At 40.0% G+C, this 16,996-nt stretch overlaps 2 protein-coding genes across 3 annotated transcripts in view; one reads left to right on the top strand and one right to left on the bottom strand.

Moving 5' to 3' along the window:
* Positions 1-16,996, bottom strand: part of tg (thyroglobulin) — a 354,658-nt gene that overhangs the window by 138,678 nt on the left and 198,984 nt on the right. The gene's annotated exons all lie outside the window — the stretch shown is intronic.
* Positions 5,017-16,996, top strand: part of LOC122548915 (src-like-adapter) — a 46,245-nt gene continuing 34,265 nt past the window's right edge. For both annotated transcript variants that reach the window (XM_043687883.1, XM_043687885.1), the window contains exon 1: positions 5,017-5,214. The gene's annotated coding sequence lies outside the window, so the exon portion shown is untranslated. The remainder of the gene's footprint in view (positions 5,215-16,996) is intronic.

Here is a 16,996-nt window from a genome sequence, read left to right on the forward strand (position 1 = left end):
GGCTTGATAGGCTGAATAGTCATGTATTGCTACTAATTTCTATGTTCGTAGTTCAAAACATCAGCTGGTCAATATCTATTTTTACTTGCTTTTTTACACATCTATTGACGTGTCATAAGTGGCTGTGAAAATTGACCAGCCTTGGATATTATTGTTCCGAAACAACCAATACCTAAGCTTTGCATTTATATTCTGTCTTTGGCCTCATATAAGAGCCCAAGAAATTTAACAGGAGTATTATTAACAAAAGTTGCCATGGAGCTAGTGAGGCATGCATTTTGTTTTATTCATTCGTGGGATTTAGGCATCGCTGACTGGGCCAGAATTTATTACCAATTTCTACTTGCACTTGAGAAGATGGCAATGAGCTGTCTTCATGAACTACTGCAGTCTATTTGCTGTGTGTAGACGCACAATGTAATTAGGGAGGAGATTCCTAGACTTTGATACAGTGACAATGAAGGAACAGCAGTACAGTGGCAGTGACAGGACAGTGAGAGGCCTGGGGGAGATCTTACAGGTGGTGGTATTCCCATGCACCTGCTGTCCTTGTTCTTCTAGATTGAAATGGTTGTAGGTTCAGAAGGTGCTGTCCAATGAATCTTGGTGAATTTCTGCAGTGCGCCTTGTAGATAGTACACTCTGCTGCTATTGAGTTTCAATGGCGGAAAGATTGGATGCTTGTGGATGTGGTGCAATTAAGCAGCTGCTTTGTCCTAGATGGTGTCAAGCTTCTTGAATGTTGTTGGAGCTGCACTCATCCAGGCATATGTGAATATTCCATCACACTCCTGACTTGTACTTTGTAGATGTTGGACAGACATCTATCATTTAATATTTTGCTTTTTGTTCAAACCTTCAGGACTGGGTTGCAATCAAATTTAAGATTTATATTCATTCTACCTGCATATTTTAACTAAAGAAATTTGCTATAAGGAACCAGTTAATAGCATATGGTGCAGGGTCAATCTGTTAAGAGAGACGTGTCTCCTGAGATCAAGGAGTAAGGTTTCCAGTCATTATTTGCAGTATTTTAAGGCTCCGGGATAAAGTACAGTGAATTGTTAGCAACATTTGCAAGCTTTGTAACCAGCAGGAGGTTTTTGGCACTCAATTCATATGGGAAATTCACAGATGCAGAAAGCTATATTTAAATTTTCCAAAACTATTAAGAAACATATGTGAGTTGGGGGCTCAGAATTGTGAGGTTTGGCTGACTTTGTGGTATACTGGAACATCTAGCCATGTTGATTGTGAACTATCCAAAATGTCCATCAACATCACTTCAATCCCGTGTGATTAGCTCGGAAAGTATTCCGGGCTGGATTAAACATAACTGTCCTAAGCATGAGCTTTGGCCCATTGTCACCTCTGAGGTAGAAAGTCATGGGTTTCAATAGCCTTGTAGAGATTTGCCAAATTAATCTAAGCTGACATTACAGCACAACAATGGAAACATATAGTGCTGTTGAAGGTATCAAACTTTTGGATGAGATATTAAATTTCAGCCCCCTCTGCCTCCTCAGCTGGATGTGAAAGATCCCATCACACTAGTCAAAGAAAAGATTAATTCTTACTTTCTGGTCAGTAAACAGCCCTCAACAAGTGACACTGAAATAAAACTGAGTATTAAAAACATAAAACATAGAGTATATAACAGTACAGCACAGGAATGGGCCCATCGGCCCACAATGTTCTGCCGAACATAACACCAAGTTCAACTAATTTCTTCTGCCTGCCCTTGGTCCATATCCTTCTAATCCTTACATATTCATGTGCTTATCTAAATGTTCCTTAAATGCCCCTACCGTACCTGGCTCCACCACTACCCCTGACAGCACATTCCATATTCCTATCACTTTGTGTAAATAATGTGCCCCTCACATCTCCTGTGAACTTTCCCCTTCACCTTAAATACATACCGTCTAGTAATTGACATTTCAACTCTGGGGAAAAAGGTTCTGAACATCAACCCTAACTATGCATCTCATAATTTTATAGATTTCTAACAAGTCTCCTCTCCGCCTCTGCCATTCCAGAGAAAACAACATGGGTTTTTTTTTAGTCTCTCCTTATAGCCCATACCCTCTAATCCACACAGCATCCTGGTAAACCTTCTTTGCACTCTCTCCAAAGCCTCTGTATCTTTCCTTTAGTAGGACGACCTGAACTGGACACAATATTCAAAGTGTGGTCTCACTCGGGACTTGTAGAGCTGTAGCAAAACCTTGTGGCTCTTAAACTCGATCCCCCTGTTAATGAAAGCCAAAACACTATATGCTTTCTTAACAACCCTATCCACTTGGGTGGCAACTTTGAGGGATCTATGTACTTGCACACCCAGATCCCTCTGTTCCTCTACACTGCCAAGAATCCTGTCTTTCATCCTATATTCAGCACTTGAATTCGACCTTCTAAAACGCATCACCTTGTATTTATCCAGGTTGAACTCCATCTGCCATTTCTCAGGCCAGCTCTGCATGCTGTCTACATCATGCTGCAGCTTACAGTAGCCCTCTATACTATTGACGACATCTCCAACCTTTGTGTCATCTGCAAATTTACTAATCCCTCAACCTCCTCATCCAAGTCATTTATAAAAACTACAAAGAGCAGAGGCCCAAGAACAGAGCCCTGTGGGACCCCACTCAACACTGACCTCCAGGCAGAATACTTTCTATCTACAAGCACTCTCTGCCTTCTGTCAGCCAACCAATTCTGAATCCAGTTCTGAAGTTAGTAAGACAGGATGCCCTGCCCAAAGCCATGCTAACAATCCCTAATTAGGTCATGCTTTTCCAAATGCACTATCCCTAAGAATTCCTTCCAATAGCTTCCCAATCATCGATGTGAGACTATAGTTTCCTGAATTAACCCTATTTCCCTTCATGAACAGAGGGACAAAATTAGCTACTTGCCAGTCCTCCAGGACTGATCTCATTGCAGTGCACTTTTGGAAGTTACGCTTAAAAAATTGCTGAATTGGCTTTTAAAGCACTTTGTGTCATTCTGAGACACTGAAAGATGCTAAACAAATGAAATTTCCCCTTCCTTTCTTTGAGTTGGCAGATGTTTTGAATGTGCTGATCTCCATTAACAAAGAACAACAGCAACTAGATTTTACAAAACCCATTTTGACACAGCAAATTGTCCCAATATGCTTCACAGAGGTGCAAGAAAAAACAAGTATTAGATCAAAAAAGAAATATTGGAGGGTTACTAGAATTAACGTGGAGATGAGTTTTGAGGAAGATGTATGAAGGAGAAAAAGGAGGAACTTAGAGGTAGAACTGCAGAGTGTGAAGCCGAGGCAGATGAAAGTACAATGGTTGATGATTTCAAAGAAGTGGAGATTCTTGGAGTGATGTATTATGGTTTCTGAGGATTGGAAGACATCACAGATATAAAGACTGGCATTTTATGATCCCTTGCTGATGGGTTTGAAAGTGGGGGGCTGGTGGAGGAACACTGAAGAGGGAATGTTGCACATACCCTGTCCACTAATAACTACCCACCTTGACCTGTCTCCCATTTTAACAAGGGGCAGTGAGGTGTTGGATAACCTGCTCTCCTTTGATATGTTGGTCAATTAGTGGCTACTTATGTGTCTCACCCCACCATAACCAGCATTTTATACAGAACTGGGGGCATTCAATGTGAGTAGAGAGCCTGCAACACTTTACCAGGCACTCCCCTAAAAGGGAATCATACCCTACTTTTCAACATTCCATCTTGGCGTCTTTATTCCCACATACCCATCTTTCTAACTCTGCAATCCAGGCCCTGCTGATAACCTGAATGTACCTGAAGTTCATCAGCTCCACCTGTTCAGGGATTGACTGTGGTCTAGCATTCTGAGACTGTATTTGACCACTTGTCACTGCTGGAACTATATAGCTGCTGGTCATTTGACCAGCAGTTCTCTAAGATGGCACTTCCTCCCAGAAAGGGACCCTCTATCTTTTTATTGTTCAGAACAAAAAGTCTGAATGTCTCACTCGATGTTGTTGTCATTCTACGTGTACGTGTGTAACTCCTCTTGACATTCAATGACATTTCCATCACTGAATCTCCAAATGCTATAAAACATTTGGAGAGTTTCACTTGAATAGAAACTGAATTGGACCAGCCAAATACAGTGGCCAAAAAAAAGGAAGCAGCTGAAAATTCTGTACCAAGTAACTCACCTCTTGATTCTCCAGTGCCTCTCAGCTGCATACACCATCAACAGGATGTACTGTAATCACTTCTCCATTGAGGGCACCTTCCAAATCCACAACCTGTACCTTGATCGATGGAGGTAGCAAATGCAGAAGAAAACCACCAGCTGCAAGTTCACCTCCAAGCCACATGCCATCCTGACTAGCAATCGTATTACCATTGCCTTACCGTCTCTAGGTCAAAATCCTGGCACCTTCTTCCAAACAGCATTGTGAGTGTACCTACATCAGATGCATTTCTGTAGTTCAGCAACAACGTTCACCAACATCTTTTCAAGGATAACTTGGGAACAGTAACAAATGTTGGCTTTGACAGTGTTGCCAATTTTCCAACTTAACACCATTAGTCCTGATAAAACTAAGCATATCAAATGGGAATGTTTAGCAACCCATTTTGCATAGTGCATGTTTTCTCTCATTTGAAACCTCAATTAGCTATAGTCCCACATACAGGCATCAGCAAGAAGTATTTCAACAAATAATCCAATGTATTATTTATTGAAACCAAAACTGCTTCACTTCTTGGCATAGACACACAAAGACACTACTCAGAGGCATTGGCATACATACATGCACCAGTTCAAACAGAGACATTGAGAAACACAGAGACATAAACAGGCGACAAATCACATGAAAGAAATATAAGGTAAGTGGGGTCCCCAAAGTTAAACGAAGCTGAAACAGAAAAAGAAGTTGAGGAAAAGGAGTAACCGCACCAAGTACTTCTGCCATCTGTAACAGGAAGCACGTGGAAAACAAAATAACCACTAATCATTCTGACATCACAACCAAAAAAGAAGTGCTGCCGATCAGTAGCTCACACTGGCTGTCACCACAAATTCCGCTCGGCACAAAAAGCTGACGAGAACAAGGATCTCAGCTGCTGCTCTGCTGCGCTTTGGAAGGTTTCACTACAGCTCCTAGAATGATGCATGTCCTTCAAAAATACTACAATTTACCCTGCTTGTTATAAGAAAGGTGTGCTGTTCAAAAGGTAAATATGTAACTTTTTTGCCGAAAGGAGATTTTCAAAAATGAAATTGCTGACAGGAAGCTCATTTTTATTGTGAAACATAGAGAAGTAGAGACGTTGTTTTGAATTGTTTTCAAATTATTAACTGGTTTCCATATTTCTGTAATCTCCTCCAGACCAATTACCTTCTGAGGTATCCACGATCATCCAATTCTAGCCTCTTGTGCATCACCGATTTTAATCCTTTCACCATTGCCAACTGTGCTTTCAGCTAACTTGGCCGTAAGCTCTAGAATTCCTCATCTAAAACTTCCTATATTTACACCTCCCTGCCCTATTTTAATTCGTTCCTTTAGAATTTATCATTTTGACCAGGCTTTGAATTTTCTGTCTTGATATCACTTTCTGTGGCTCAGTGCTGAAAATGCTTTTATTGATAATGCTTTTGTTAAGTGCCTTGGGATGTTTCACTATGTTAATGCTATATAAATGCAGGTTAATTTTGGTGTTGTTATTCATTCTCCGTACCTGTCTTCTGAAGCCTCTCCCTCCTTCTGGGGTCCAGCAGTAGAGGTATTTATGTCACTCAATGTAATATTGTCATGCATAAGCTTAGATGAGTCTCTGCAAGCTTTCAGCATAGAAGACCACACAAATGTGCCTTAACCCAGACCTATATATAAGAGCATAAGATATAGGAGCAGAGTTAGACCATTTGTCCCATCAAATCTGTTCCACCATTCAATCATGGCTGTTATGTTTCTGAACCCCATTTTCTTGTCTTCTCCTCATGATCCCTTTGCTAATCAAGAACCTATCTATCTCTGTCTTAAATACCTTCAATGACTTGGCCTTCACAGCCTTCTTCAGCAATGAATTGCACAGTTCCACCACCCTCAGGCTGAAGAAATTCCTTCCCAACTCAGTTCTAAAGCATCATCTCTTCACTCTGAGGCTGTGCCCTTGGGTCCTAGTCCCTCCTACTAGTGGAAACATCTACTCCAAGTCTGTTCTATCCAGGCCTCTCGGTATTTATGCTTGATTTGTAGGAGAACGATTTTACCTAGGAAAAGGTAAAAGTGATGGCCAAGATATCAATGTTGACTGAATCATGGAGCAGGCTGTCCTGATTCTGATCCTGTATCTAATGGGCTGCCCATATGATTTTTTTTTGCATTCTAACCTCGCAATTATACTCATTTACCAAAAAGAAAAAAGCGGCTAGCAGGCATTAAATCTGTTTTCAAAGTAACTCTTGCAAATGAGCATAGTAATTATGGAGTTTTATGGTTATTTTAACAGCATTTTTCCTGTGCAATGGGGTGAACCGAATAAGAATTGAGATGACTGTAGGATGAGAACACAGTTAGAGGTGCTAAGTTTTCTTCCTGAACTGCTGTAGGCAAAGGTGGTGCTAACAAGAGGGAGTGCCAGGATTTTGACCAAAAGAATATTACAGAATAGCAATATGTTCCCAATTCAGAGCCGTGAATTGTAGACGTTTCAATACAGAGAGAAGTCACTCAATAATTTCTTAGATATTACCATACAGATTTTTCTGACACATTCTGAATTATTATCTAGGCCTCTGGGTTACTAACTAATCCAGCATCCTTCAACAGTGATTGTAGTTTTGTAGCAAACACATCATGAAGAGGGGAAAACCGATAAAAATATAAAAGTGTACGTCATTCTGCTCCTCAAGCCTGCTCCGTTATTCAATTTGATCATGATGATCTGATTTTAACCTCAACTGCACATTCCTGCATAACATCTGAAAATCTTTCATGCCATTAGAAACCAAGAATTTATCTACTCCTGCCTTAAAAGTATTTAAAGTTTCTGCATATACTGACTTCTGAGGAATTTCAAAAATTCATAAGCAACTGAAAGAAAAACTTATTTTTCGCATCACTATTTTTAATGAGCACCCCCTTATTTTTAAACTATGACCCTCAGTTCTAGAGTCTCCCACAAGAGGAAACGTCCTTTCAACTTCCATCTAATCAAGAGCCCTCAGGATATATTTCAATTAAGTCACCTCTGAATCTTCTAAATGTCGCAGGATTTGGGTCTAGCCTTTCTCATAAGGCAGGTTGTTCATTCCAGGTATTAATCTAGTAAACCTCTGGAATGGCTTCCAATGCATTAACATTCTTCCTTAGATACATGACCAGTTCCGTACACTGTAGTTAGATGCAGTTTCACAAGAGCTCCGCTTAACTATTACGTAATACTTGGAAATGAATGTACTGGTTGTACAGGACCTCTATTTTGAAGTATCCAAGGCCAGTAGTGAGTGTCAGTCTAAATCACCAGTTTTACTAAGACTTCCTTCCAAACAAGTATCTTGCAAACAATAAGGCTCCTTGAACAATAATGAGATGAATACTTACAGTTTTGTTTAGGGAAGAAATGTTAACTAAGACATTGGGAAAACTATAGCGTATTTGAATCTTACAGTATATAAAGTGTTTGTTCAGGCCATTGTACCTGTACGGCTCTTGGAAAGAGCTGCCATATTTTATTTCACATTCCAGCTTTAAGTTACTCAGTTTGATCTGCCTCGCATTAACAAATACAATGTTGCAGAGCCTGAGTAAGAAAGAATTCACCTCTTTTCTCCTCTAGATCTTTGCAAATGATTTTATAACTGTGACCACTGATTGCTAACTCACTCAGCAGAGGGACTAATTTCCTCCATTTACTTTACTAAAAGCCTGTACTTCTTGAATGATTCAAAAGGTCTCATTTTAATTTCTCTTATAAGGAGAGCAATAATAACTTTTCTAACCTTTTCTCATAACTGAGGTCTCTCATACTTCATAACATTCTTGAAAACCTCCTCTGTACCCTTTCTAACGGGCTAAAGTCTATGTTCCAGAAATACACCAGCTGAGGTCTAACTAGAGATTTTCAAAGGTATAAAATAATCTTCATGCTTTTGTGTTCTTCTCTGTTTAAAAGTAATATACATGCTTATTTAACCAAGTTGTCAACTTGTCTGTTCCCTTCAATGATTTTTGTGTATGGATGTTAATGTTTCAATGCTCATGTACATTTTACAAAATCATGCCATTTGTAGCATTCTGTTTCGTTGTGTTAGTCCTCTGAAGTGCAACATTACATACTTCTTCATATTGAACTCCACCTGTGTTGTTTCTGTCCATTTTACTATCCCTTCTATATGATTATACTGAAGCCTATAAATTTCCTTATTATAACCTACTGCATCACCAAGTTATGCATCATCTGGAAACCTTATAATACTGTTCTCACACCTGAATCTAGAGAATTTATTGGAATTGAATAGTTATAGATCCAAAACTGACCATTATAAAAATGCCATTGCAAACTACCTTAGTCTGAAAAACATCCATCCATCCATTAACGTTTTCTGCTTTCTGTCACTAAGTGAATCCTGTATCCATACTTTGTCTTTCCTTTAACCCACTGCTTCAATTTTCTTAACAAACTTCCTGTGTAATACACTGTTAAATGGCTTTTGATTGTCCATACATGCAGCATCCATGCGATGTTTTTCTGCAATTAGTGTTACAGGAACTCTAATATGTGAATCACCCCGATAAGCAATTAGGCCACAATCCAAACTCTATTGAAGCAGTCCTTCAGTATTGCACTGCACATCAGCCGGGGTTATGCACTTAATTCTTTGAAGCACAATGTCAACTCTACAAGTATGAGCTAAAATGATACTATATGATTACATTTTATTCAGCTTTAGGTGGAATCATTTTATAGCTGTGTGTTTTACCATTACACTGTCAATGTTAGCAACTGGTATATTGTATAGCTTTATTCCTGATGAAGGGCTTTTGCCCGAAACGTTGATTTTGCCTGTCCTCGGATGCTGCCTGAATTGCTGTGCTCTTCCAGCACCACTGATCCAGAATCTGGTTTCCAGCATCTGCAGTCATTGTTTTTACCCCATATTGTATAGCGGACCTACTAATAGTCTAACGAAGAGCAGAAAGTATTACTCAGCACTTAGGACAGTAAGAGTTTACATTGTTGCTATGGCACAGATGACTTTTGAAGTGGCAGGAAAGTAAACTACCAGAGACAGGTCAGTGCTGTGTAATTTATTTAACAACACTGTAGACAATAGCATAGTTTCACTATTCCTCTTTATGAACAAATTTACACTTGGACTCATTTTAAAGATTATGAAGATTAAAATGTTTCTGTAGCATGTCAGAAAGCATGAAAGGAGACTATTTGATCCATCATGCTTATGGCAATGTATTGAAAGAGCACCATAATTGGTCTTGCTCTTCTGTTTCTCACACATACTCCTGCAAAATTACCCGCTTAATGTACTCATCCAAATCCCTTCAGAAAGTTATTGTTGAATCTGCTGCCACTGCTGTTTATGATGGTTCCTTCTAGGTCACCACAATTCCTCATGTAAAATATCACACAAAGGTGGCATGGTGGCTCAATGGTTAGCACTGTTGCCTCACTGCGCCGGGGACATGAGTTTGCACATTCTCCCAGTGTCTGCAAGGGTTTCCTCTAAGTGGTCCGGTATCCTCTCACAGTCCAAAGAAGTGCAGGTCAGGTGAATTGGCCATGCTAAATTGCCCATAATGTTGAGTGCATTAGTTAGGGGTAAATGTAGGGTAGGGGAATGGGGCTGGGTGGGATGCTTTTCGAAGGGTTGGTATGGACTTGTTGGGCCAAATGGCCTCTTTCCACATTGCAGATAATCTAATCTAAACAACACCAGGTTATAGTCGAACAGGTTTATATGGAATTACAAGCTTTTGGAGAGCTGCTTCTTTATCAGGTAGGAGCAGCGCTCTGAGAGCTAGTGCTTCCAAACAAATCAGTTGGACTATAACCTGGTGTTGTGTCATTTTTAACTTTGCCCACCCCAGTCCAACACTGGCACCTTCATATCATCTAAAATACTTCTCCTCATTTTACCTCTGGTTTTACTGCCAATTATCTAAAGTCAGTGGAAGCAATTTCTCCTTACTTACTCAATCAAAAGGGGAGGTAGTGTAGTGTTCATGTCCAGACATCAAGTTAATGATCTGGGGATAGGGATTTGACTTCCAAATGATGGACAGTGAAATTTAAATTCATGATTAAAATTATGATTAAAAAGGTTAACCTAAGTGTAATTACTGCTGAATGTTGTAAAGAAACTATCTGGTTCACTAATACCCTTTAACAAATTCAAATCTGGTATCTGCAGTGTGCACGTGAAGCCAGACCCACAGCAATTTGGTTGAATCTTGAATGTCCTTTAAAACGTCCGAGCAAGCCATTCAGTTGAATCAAACTGCTACAAAGTAAAGGCATGAGACAGGACAGACCATTTAGCAATATCCTAAACACCAGAAACAACAATGGCAAACACAGCTCTATTAATACAGTAAAGCCTTCCTTACCAAATCTGGGGTTTGTGCCAAAATCGTAAATGTTGTCCCATAGACCAGTTAAGGAACAATTATACCTACAGTCAGTGTCTCAGAAAGCACCATTACCATCATTGGGCATATCCTATTCCCATGAACAGGACAGACCCACCACAGGTAGCAGTAAAGTGGTATACAGTAGAGAAAGAGTTGCATTAGGAATCCTTAATTTTGGCTCCAGACCCCATGAAGCGTTATGGCATCAAGTCCTGCTGATTACCCTCCGCTAACCCCTCATAGCTGATGAAAAGTAGTCCTTCTTGTAGAACACCACTTGGAGGAAACATTGAGGGTAGCAATGATGTTGAATGCCTCAGTACAACCACAAATGACTGAGCTGACCTAATCCTAAAAGACATCTGCTGCATACCTAATCTAGCAGTTGTCACAAGAGAACCAACAAGATGAAGAAATTTACTTGAACACATTGTTACCAATCTACCATTTACAGGTGAATCCATACATGGCAGTATGAACAAGATAGATGGCCTTTGTCTGGGTTAGGTTCTGGTTATGGCAACCTGGAGTTAATGTAGATGGAAAACATTCCAGCAACCTTTGCTGTGAATGGACCTTCTCTCCAAAATTGTCTTTACCTGTTTTGCGAGACATAAGAAACCTAGCTAGCCACTATACATCCTGCAAAGAAAGTCAGATCAGAGACTCGCACACTCTTGCCAATCATTTCCTGGGAACAACTGCTCTCTGCTCTTTATATTCAAGTTGCCACTACGCTTTTAATTTCTTGGTTTTCAATTTTCCAACTCTTCAAAAAAAAGTATAAAAAGTACCATACCTCACAAATCTAGAACTCACACTTAGCAGCTTATAATACTTGGGCATCTCTTTCTAAATCTTAACTATTAAGAGTCTTATAACAGTGGAATTCAGACAAGGTTTGGCAGGAAGAATAGAAAAGTTGGATGTTATTTAAATGGAAAAAGACTGCAAAAAGCTGAAACACAGGGTGACTTGGGAGTCCTGTGAATGAATCACAAAAAGCTAGTATCCAGGTTCAGCAGGTATTGTGAAAGTAAATGTTCATGACCTTAAAAGGAACAAGAACAAGCGATTTAAGGTGATCTGCAAAAGAAGCAAGGATGAAGTAAGGAAAATCCTTTTCACTCTGCAAGTAGTTTGGGTATGGAATGCATGCCTGGAAATGTGATGGAGACAAGTTTAATTGAAATATTCAAGAGGGCATTGGATGATTAATTGGATAAAAATAATGTGCAATTATGTGGAAAAGGCATGAGATTGGTACTTGTTAATGATACTTGTTTATTGAGCCAGTACAGTTAAGCCGGACGCTCTACCGAATTTAGGTAAAAACAATGACTGCAGATGCTGGAAACCAGATTCTGGATTAGTGGAGCGCTACTGAATTTGGCTAACAATGTGATGATGTGGGCGTGGGAATTAGATTTAATTTAAATACTGGGAGCAATTTGAGACCCAAAAGTCACATTTCTGTTGGCTACATACTGAATATACTGCAAGACCTGCATTATCACTTGATGTTATTATAGATGGAAAAAGGCACTGTCAAATAGTGAAAAGGGGTAGGATTGCACAATTATGTTTAGAAGCTCTAACTCGGTGTTGCTCAAAAGAGTGTCATGTAACTGTAGCATGACATCCCTCAAGGGAGCTTTACGGAAAATAACCTCACCAGTATTACACAGGGGACCTTGATGGAAAGACAACAACAATGCAGCATCACCACAGAGCAAAGTGTTTAAGAGATATAAACACTGCATATTTTTTGTCTGTGAGAAGTGGAATCACATTTAGTTTCCCACACCCAAAGATACCACAGACTTTCCACTTCTATTCTAGCCTAATTTGCATCCTCAATGAAAGCGCAGGCGCATTTTGTTGCCAATAATCAGCTGCATTGCACTCAACGTTAATATGCTGATAAGGCCCGATTTCAACCCCACCTGGTATAAAGCTGCCAAGCTTACAGATAGGGCAGTGAGAACCTCTTCCATTCCTTTATTTTCAACCAGTTGGGAGACAGAATGATCCTCGTGTGAATGTGCACATCAGATCCTGAGGGCTGACTGAAATTTTAACATCAGGATTGGGCAGTACAGACTGATGTTATTTTCCTGTCAGGCCAATCTGGTGGTGAAAGGGAGCTGAAGCCAGGAAACAAAACTATTTATTTCTTTTTGGGTTCCTCATGAACCCAGATAAATCCTTGGTGACAGCCTCCTGCTACTTTAAGTCTATTTATCATTGAATAGGTTTAGGCTGGAGACTGACTACGATTGGGTACATAATAAAGACTTTCTGGGGATTTGCAGGGCATTCTTACTGCGTTTTGGCTTTGGGCTTTAGTCTACAACATATATTTTTGATAAGATGAATAATCCTCCCTCACTACCATTATTCAATAGATAAATATAGTAAGTTACTGAGTCACAGAGGACAGAGCCAGTCTGTATGTTGTTCAGTCAAAATGGAAGGAAGACATTTTAAAATTGTCTTCAATAAATAGTCTGCAGATGGTTGGGATAATTTGATATAAAGAAAGCAAGAGGAACGAATTTGCATACATTTAATTGCATCGGAATGCAGCTATTAAGCACTGTTTTAATGTAGGCAATGCAATGCAAACTATATACAGCAATATCCAGTAAATAGCAATGTCCTGATGATAGGATAATTTGCTTCAATATTGTTGGTTGAAGCAATAAAATTGACCATTCATGGAGTAGAATTTGCCTGTTTGGTTCAAAATAATTGGAAATATTTCTGTCCATTTGAGAGGGCTTTTGGGGTCTTTGCTTAACAACTCACCTGACAGTCAGCATCTCCTGTTACATAAGTCAATGATTCTGAAGAAGATAATGTTCATATTACATTGGCTCCACACATTCTGCTGAGGTGACACAGTTTTCTGAATGGAGACAAGGCGTTCTACAGTAGCTTTTGGACAGAGCACTTATCAGTTTAACTCAATTGTACAATACATCTCTCTGATATTAAGAAAAGTGCCTTTCCTGTAGATACGCCACAGGGTGTTCCCTCTACCACATCACTAGGGGGGCCCAAGACAAAGCAAAAGTGAAGGCGTATTGGTCACAGTGAACTATTGCAAGCAATCCTTACCCAGTACCACATTGTGTTAGAGGTGACAAATACCTCAAAGCACCAAAAAAAATGATCATCTGCAAAAGTATTACACCTCTGACTCCTTAAGTGACAGTCTAGGTCTGTGCTCAACCTCTAGACAAGGGCTTGAACCCATGGCCAACTAACTGAAAGAAGCAAGAATCATTGAAACTTGATTGACACTGGTGTAGGTCCAATGGTTAACACCTGGCAAGGTTTATAGCCCCACCTCCCGTTTAGAAACTTCCTATTTTTCATTCCATTCATCAATTGTTATATCCCCAGATACTTTATAGGTAAGGGAATGAGAAACACATCACTCAACATATTTCCCATCATGTCGTCAGGGTTGGAGAATTTGAACTATAGGGAGAGGCTAAACAGGCTGGAGCTGTTTTACCTGGAGCGTCGAAGGCTGAGGGGTGACCTTATAGAGGTTTACAAAATTATAAGGGGCACGGATTGGATAAATAGACAAAGTCTTTTCCCTAGGGTCGAGGAGTCCAGAATTAGAGGGCATAGGTTTAGGGTGAGATGTGAAAGATATAAAAGAGACCTAAGGGGCAACTTTTTCACACAGAGGGTGGTATGTGTATGGAATGAGCTGCCAGCGGAAGTGGTGGAGGCTGGTACAATTGCAACATTTAAGAGGCATTTGGATGGGTATATGAATAGGAAGGGTTTGGAGGGATATGGACCAGGTGCTGGCAGGTGGGACTAGATTGTGTTGGGATATCTGGTCAGCGTGGACAGGTTGGACTGAAGGGTTTGTTTCCATGCTGTACATCTTTATAACTCTATTTGATCCATTGCAATACTTCATAGGAAATGTCTTGTTAACATTGAATTTTAAATTCAATATTGATCTCTTGCTTTGTACACTTTCTCTGCATTATATTCTTTGTTTCATTCTGTTACCCAAATGCACTTTGTATCGTATGATCTGCCTGTACTGCACGCAAAACAAAACTTTTCACTGCACCTTGGTACATGTGACAATAATAAATCCAATCAAATCAAACTTTCCATTGGAAGCCCTCAAGATAAGCTGCCAAATGATATCTCCAAGACATAAAGCAGTAAGTTCCATTGCTTTCCAGTAGAAAACTTTTCAAAACACTGGAATCCTGCCTAATAGCTGCCAAAATTATCCTTCAATGAAGATTTAAAGAAACAATAGAAAAAGAAAGGACAAGGAGTGTTATATTAGCACTAAAGGAAACCTTGTATCGTACTAAGTTTGACGAGTCCAATGAATGAAAGAATGGTGGTAGTAGTTTCCATTTGAACTTTTGGCAAGTAATTGGACTAAATATTATTATGAAAACATGGTTTAGGATTAAATTAGACAACTTCCAATGAGCCAACAATGGTATAATTAGCCAAATAACTTCCTTCAATCCATGAATCTATGATCTAACTCATTACAAACTCTGATGGTGAAGTTTTTTTATTTTCTGCCTACTTAAAGGAAATTGCTCCTGGCTGTTTGTTGTTCTTCTACATGGTCAACACATAGTTCTTTGGATTGGCCTGACGTTTTCTCGATAAGATGGGAATTTTAACTAATCAAAAGAAAAAAATCATCTTGGTTGTTACAGACCATCACCAAGGCAGAGTAAAGTTGAAGGGAGAGGGTTGTTAAGAAAGCATATGATGTTTTGGCTTTCATCAACAGGGGGATAGAGTTTAAGAGCCATGAGGTTTTGCTGCAGCTCTACAAGTCCCTAGTGAGACCACACTTGGAATATTGTGTCCAGTTCTGGTCACCCTACTATAGGAAAGATACAGAAGCTTTGGAGAGGGTGCAAAGAAGGTTTACCAGGATGCTGCCTGGACTGGAGGGCTTGCCTTACGAAGAAAGGTTGAATAGGCTCAGACTTTTCTCTCTGGAGAGAAGGAGGAAGAGAGGAGACCTGATTGAGGTGTACAAAATAATGAGTGGAACAGATAGAGACAATAGGCAGAGACTTTTCCCCAGGGCAGGATTGACTGGTACGAGAAGTCATAGTTTGAAGATATTAGGAGGAAGGTATAAAGGAGACGTCAGAGGTAGGTTTTTTACACAGAGAGTTGTGAATGCATGGAATGCGTTACCAGTGGTGGTGGTGGAAGCAGAGTCATTGGGGACATTTAAGCGACTGCTGGACATCCACATGGATAGCAGTGAGTTGAGGGGTGCGTAGGTTGTTACTATATTTTATATTAGGATTAAATCTCGGCACAACATTGTGGGCCAAGGGGCCTGTTCTGTGCTATACTTTTCTATGTTCTATGCTGTACTTTTCTATGTTCTATGTAACATTGCTTAATATAGCATGGCACAGTTAGGCACTTCACTGAGTATCCTCTTTACTTTTTGCCTCCAGCACTGAAGATGGAAGTAGGTTAAAATTTCATCCTTTTTTCATTCTTTTATGGGATGTGAACATCTCTGGCTAGCCAGCACTTATTGGCCATCTTTAGTTGCCCTTGAGAAGTTGGTGTTGAGCTGCCTTCTTGAACTTCTACAGTCCACATGCTGTAAGTAGATTTACAAAGTCATTTAGGGAGGGAGTTCTGGGATTTTGACCCAGTGACACTACAGGAATGGCAATATATTTCCAAATCAGGATGGTGCATGGTTGGAGGGGAAATTGCAAGCGGTTATGTTCTCATGTACAGTGTTGCTACTGAGTGCTGATGGTGGACGTTGAGGATATGGTGCCAATCAAATGGGCTGCTTTGACCTGGATGGTTTTGCGTATTCTTCAAGCTGCACCCTCCAGCCAAGTGGGGAGTATTCCGTCACACTCCTGACTTGTGCCGTGGACAAGCTTTAGAGAGTCAGGAGTTGAGTTACTCACTGCAGTATCCCTAGACTCTGACTTGATCTTGTAGCCACAATATTTAGGTGGTTAGTCCTGTTCAGTTTCTGGTCAATGGTAAACCCCCAAAGGGATTCCCCAGGATAGTGGGGGATTCAGTGATGGTAATGCCATGAATGTCAAAGGGCAATGGTTAGATTCTGTCTCTTTGGAGATTGCCTGACATTTGTGTGGTACAAAATTCGCTTACCACCTGTCAGCTCAAACCTAAATAATGTCCAGGTCTTGTTGCATTGGAACATGGACTGCTTCAGTATCTGAGGAGTTGTGAATGGTGTTGAAGATTGTGCAATCATTGGTGAACATTGCCACTTCTGAACTTATGATAAAGGGAAGGTTATTGATGAAGCAGCTGAAGATGGTTGG

Source organism: Chiloscyllium plagiosum, chromosome 4 (assembly GCF_004010195.1).
Source record: "Chiloscyllium plagiosum isolate BGI_BamShark_2017 chromosome 4, ASM401019v2, whole genome shotgun sequence".
Classification (NCBI taxonomy): Eukaryota; Metazoa; Chordata; class Chondrichthyes; order Orectolobiformes; family Hemiscylliidae; genus Chiloscyllium; species Chiloscyllium plagiosum.